Below are 6462 nucleotides of genomic sequence, written 5' to 3'. Positions count from 1 at the left end.
TTAACTGACTTTTTAGTTAACACTTTGCTGTTGTATTTTGTTGATAATCAATAGAAATTGGTGGCAAAGAACTGTCATATGACTGCTAATGATTAAATATTACTTATTCTTTATCTTATTTTGAAATTTTTGAATGATAAGGCAGCATGATTGAGTCTTCCTGCACCTGTTTTTTTTTTATTATGTTAGTGTTTTTAATTAATTGTCAGCAGCTATCTGGAGTTCAATAGTTACTGGCACTAAGAATTTATTGTCGTTATTTTTGATATACGAGTTTTTAATTTTTTAAACTAAAGTTCATTTTATTTAAAAATATTCATTAATTGTAATGATATTCATTTGTAAGATAGTTTAAAGCAAATTTTAAAAAGAAATTGATAATTTAAAAGCTTAGTTGTCTTTAAATTTATTAGTTAAATAATTGTTGAAAATGTTTACACCGAAATGTGAATCCTGTTTTTCTCTTCTATATTTAAACCATAAGCTTATCTAATTGTTTGAAGGTTAGTAAAATTATTAACTTGATTCAGTATCTTTTCTATAATGCACATTTTAAAGGAAAACTACAATCTGAAAATGTAATAAAATTAGGTATTTCAATATTAAAGTTAGTTACTGAAAAATATTTTGATTTCAGTCATTTTTTTTTTTAATATTTAAAATTAATTTTTAAATTTCTTTTTTGAGAAATTTTCTTTTCCTTTTTTTTAAAAAAAATTAAGAGGATTTAAACTTTTAAAGGATTCAAATAAATTCTTTTTGAATAACTTAATTTTACTTATCGAAATTCTTAGAATTTTATAAAGAAAAGGAAAATAGTGTTCTACAATTTCTTGCTTTTTAATCTGATTAGTCATTTCAATTACTTCAATTATCATCAAATTTTGAAAATTCTTACATCTACATTTCTCCTACAAAGTATTTATTTATACATAAGATACTGCTATACTTAACTACTTATTCAGGCAATCATTCTATTTTTTTAAGCTTGAAAGTTCTTATTGATATAAGCTTTAGAAAAGCTGCACCTTACAAATATTGTATGCAAATATTTATGCAAAATATCTCAAAGTGCAATAATACTTTTTGCAAAAAAATATTGCACCCATAGATGCTTTTTTTATGAAAAAATATCACTTCACATATGTCATGTTATTACTTATAATCACTACTACTTCTCAGGAAAAGCAATTTGCATTTTATTAAACAGATTACTACATTTCTTTTTTTATTTAGTGATTCATTTTACGATTTTTTTTTATACACTTTGTCAATATTTTGACTTTTTTTTATTTGTTTTACTCATAGTCAACCTTGTTGCAATTAATTTTTTCTAAAATAATATCATTAAAAATTTTAATGATTTTTCATAAAAACAACTATTAATCATTTTGTCTAACTTTTGCATTGACTATCAAGTTGTGGCTAAAACTGTATCCTACATATACATTTCTCAATCTGCTTTATTATATTTTAAGCTACTGCTTTACTATTTCACTAAATTATTGCTTATAACATAAAATTTCACATTTTCAACTACTCTCAACAAATTTGAACTTTTAATATTCATGTATTTATAGAATGATCTCATTGTTCTTATGCACTATAGTCTCTGCCTCTGTTTAGCTTTTGGCTGCAAAGCCAATTTGATGCATTTTTCAAAATTATATAAGAGAGACTAAACATATACTTAGTTTCTCCACAAAAAAAATATTGGTAAAAAAAAAACTTCTTTTGTGGTTCGAATAGTTTTTAAAAAGTGAAGAAATATATTTATAAAGGAATTTTAGTAAAAATGGCAAAATTGTGAAAGAACCTTTTCCCTGATGGTTCACAAATAAACATAGGGCTCTCATAATATTTTCAAACAAATGAGCTAATTTCGAAATTAAAAAATCTCATATAACAGCTTACAAATCAGTATTCTAGTGTATTCTTAATAACAATAAAACATTTAAATTGGAGATGGAACATTGTGAATTAATTTAGGAATTGCTACATAATTAATGATATATTTTTTATGCTTTTATAATACATGCTCAAGTAATTTTTTTCTTAATCATCCGTCTATGGTAAATTCTCAATTTATGAAAATGCAGGTATTTAAAGTTTTGTATTTTTTTTAAGTTAAAATTCAACTTATTTTGATTTATTATGTGTATGGAAAATAAATTACGATTGTTTTTCAAGTCCAGAACTTAGAACTTAGCTTTTATATAAATAAAATCTTTTTCTTCTTCGGTTTTAACCGTAAATAACTACGTTTTTCTCTTATACCCACTCTTGACTGACATTGAAAAAACAATGTTCCTTAAATGGCTATTTGCTCTGACAACTCAAATAAAACAGTTATCTCAAACAAAGGTTAGAGATTCAAATAATCGTTAGAGCTAACCCACGTTTAACAGTTTATAAAAGAAATATTAATAACTAGTACCTGTCATCCGAATTGATTGAGTGTCTACTATATTTAGATTCAAAATTAGTACATGTGTTGTTGATCGGTGTTCTAAGAGTGTTAATTGTAATTTTTTATAAATTTATGATATACATATGTCAAGGTACCTTAAAATATTTTGCAATGTTACATGTTTTAAGTAGTATTGTTGAGTAGACGAGATTGTAAGTGTGTTTTGATGTGAATTAAATGTTTAATTTTCTGTGTGATGATTTATTAAAAATCATTTCTATATTTTTATCACAATGCTTGTATTATTTGTATTTTTATTACATTGTAGTAAATTATGATGTCTCATTAGAAAACATTCAATGGGTAGTGAGACGGATGCTGATACCACATTGTAATTTGGCACAAATGGTACATTTAAAAATTGCAATATTTGACCGTACCTGTTATATGATTGTTAGGTGTTCTAAAAATGGCTGACAATTTGAAAAATAAATTTTAAAAAGATTGTAAGAAATCGAAAGGTATTGTTTGTTGAGTTCAGTTTTTCTCATAAAATTTCAAAATTAGTTACTAAGTTTGTCAACAGATGGCATTGCTAATTATAAGAACTCTGAAACTATATTTTCTAATACATGTCATCATTCTAACTTAAACATTTGCATGATTAATTATACCTTCATACTGTGTCGTATTGTTGCTGCAAATTGTGGATATTTTGTATATATTGCTTTAGAGTTTTTCCTCAGCAATGCAATCTGCTGAGGAACTTTGCAATTATTTTTGAACTTGGTAAGGGTAAGATATCTGGTTTCCTAAAGAGAATGCAGCATACTGTACATTTCCTTCTGTTATTTTTTAAATTCATATTATTATAAAGCTTAACTAGCTATTCCGAAGTATAAAAATGTCTACATCAATTACAATCTAAAGAACTGTCAAATTTTGCAATTTTTCTTTGGATATGTTAAATTATTTATTACTTGTCTAGATGAAGTCAGTGTGGAATGCATGAAGAGTATTATATTACATATTTTAAATTTTTATAGCTTTATGTAGCTTAATAATGTGTATTTTTTAAAATATATAGCTGGATGGATTTATATTATGGCCTATGGCGAATTTACTTTGTATACTGCTATATATCTAAAGCTTCTTTCAATTTCCTAAGCACAATATTGATTATCAATTAAATTGATAAACATTTTAGAGCTTGGCTCAAAATAATTTGTTATTTATTCTCAAACTTTTATGCTGATTATTGTTGAATAAAAATATTTTATAAACTTTCTTATTTGACTGAGTGTAGAGTATTATCTCATTATACGACTGAATGTAAATGATGCTGTATCAATAAGATAAATCAGTGTTTCCCAACCTTTTTTGAATGGCATTAAAAATATCTGGAGTTATTTGTGGCACACTTTGAATAAAAGTATTTTAATTAAGGGCTAAACTTTTGTGGCACATTTGACATTGGTAGGACACTGGACCCATGTCGAAGAGATCGAACCCCGGCAGAAGACTCCCTGTGTAGTAAATGGTGACTGATGCACTTTAAATGTGTCAGGTCACAAAGTCCTCCATGTTCCCATAACAAACCAATACCTCTGGGGGTACTGATCCAGGAGCTCCCTTGTCTTCTGGATTGGGATCAAAATCACAAGGATATGGAGTTGAACATTGGTAGTCTTAAACCCAGAATTGGGTCGACTGTTCAACGACGGTTATAAAGTAAATAAAAAAACTGTGTGCACACATACTGCGAAATACTGGAATAAATGGTTGAAGTCAGACTGCTTAATGCATGTCCCAAATTTTTCTTTTACAAATTATGAAGATATAGGTTGAACTAAGGACGATGTGAGATCTGGAAGATTTTTTTAACTTGTTTTTTTTTTTATAATTTAGCCCTTTAATTTATTAAAATACAGGATGATTCATTAAGAATTATACAGTTTGAATGCATTGTAAATCAAGAACAATGTAAGATATACAATGTTACCTGCAATAGAATTGTATGGGATTATTTTAAGTTTTGTTTGAGACAATCTCAGATATTCTACATGTATCCCCTCTAGTTACACAACACACATTGAGCTGGTAATCCATTTCTGCCCAAATGTGTGTTAAGGTATCTGAGTCAAGTCTATGGATAGTGATAAAACTCGCTTAGTTTTCACAGATGATGCAAAACTCCAATGTCACTGAAAAAGTAAACCAGAAAAATGTTCACTTTGGGGGAACAAAGAACCCAAATTCACAGAGCAGCATACGTGAGATTCCCCTAAGGTAAATGTGTTCTGTACAGTGTCCAGAAAGAAAGTGTTTGGTCCCTTTTTTAGTATTGCATAAGTTATAAATTTTTAATTAAAATATCACACCTGTCTGATTTGAGATTGCAATATATTTTGTGATATAATTAATATCTCATTGTGATATTTAATGATAACTTATAACAGTGAAATAATTTTGCTTACAATGTTCACCCTCTAACGTTATTCAAAATTTTACGAGTGAAGAAACACAATTAATACTAAATATTAAAAACAGGAAGAAGTGTTATGCATGTTTATGTAAAATAATCTTCAATTAGGTAAATTTTGAAAAGCGTAAAAGAAAAGTACCTTTTTGTAACCTTCAAACAACTGAACAGTGCATTTTGACCATAATAAGGTATTTTAAACTTTGAATGAACTTTTTATTTTAACCAATTACTTTATTTTCTTACTTACCCAACATGTTTAATTTCGTGCAAGCTATGAAGCTTTGCTTTATTCAGGGAATTTGCCAAATCTTAAGCTTTTAAACCCATGACTTCTACCAATGACTTTCACAATATAATGCATTATTCAATTTAGTCGTATAAAAAATTAAATTTTTTTTCTCAAAAATATTGTTTTAGCCAAGTAATGCTTAGCAATAATTACAACATGGATTTAAAAATATTTAATAATGCCTTTAAAGAATATTTAAAAAAGTTAAAATCTTTTTATCTGGCAAACTCAAATTTGCTATTTTCAAAAGGTCAATTCAAGGGATCATGTTAATTTAATTTCAAAGAAACATAAGTTTCAACGTCATTCCAAGCACTATCAAATTACTTTAAATATATCCAAAAAAAAATTTAATTCTTACAGACATTAATCATGATGTGTAATTTTTAAATTGCACGAATATGGATTGATCGAGAAGTTTGCTTTTCAAGTCCCGTGAATACAAACCGCAATAGTGATTTTTAAAATTGCAGGAATATGAACCACAATGTGCGATTTTTTAAATCACACAAATGCGGATTGCGATAACTGATTTTTAAATTGCACAAATATGGATCACGATGTATGATTTTTAAATCATGTGAATACAAATCGCAATGTTGGATTTTCTATTTGCATGGCATGATTAAAGGCTCCAGTACTCAAATTCCAAATGATAAACTGTGATTTTTCAGCATTTATCACTGAAGGTTGAAAACCATTATTTTCAATGACTTTCCAGGTGCACAGATACCCTGTCTATTAGCTTTAGTACAAACAAGACTTAAAAAAAACCAATATTAATGAAGGAATAATAAAAAATAAGCTACTTTTTAGTTGTTTTGAGAGTTTAGACACAGAAGACTGTTTTTAGAAGTTTATGGCAGGGTTGGCAGGTTTTTGACATGTGACAGTTTAAACTGTCACGTCAAAAACCTCACTGTCAAAAACCTATATGTGAAATTTAATTAATACATAAAATTTATATATTTTTTAAAGGATAGTGTTTCTAAATATGTTCTAGAAAAAATAAATTTAAAATTTTGAAGAAACACTTATATTTTGAATAGTAACCAAAATCTTGTACTTTTGAAAACTCACATCTTTTGTAATATTATGTATTCATTTTCATGTGTTATTGAAAATCTGCAGTGATATTATTAAGAAATTTATTTATAACCAAATTTAGTGTATAGTATAGATTATACTAAAAATTAGACATTTTTAAAGATAAACATTAGCAGTTTTGTATATTAGACATCTTCTTTTAAAGAAAAATCTTTTTAACATAAGACAATA

The sequence above is a fragment of the Parasteatoda tepidariorum genome, chromosome 10 (assembly GCF_982258835.1).
Source record: "Parasteatoda tepidariorum strain Cologne lab strain chromosome 10, Ptep-v5.0, whole genome shotgun sequence".
Classification (NCBI taxonomy): Eukaryota; Metazoa; Arthropoda; class Arachnida; order Araneae; family Theridiidae; genus Parasteatoda; species Parasteatoda tepidariorum.
This window is presented reverse-complemented; position numbering follows the sequence as displayed.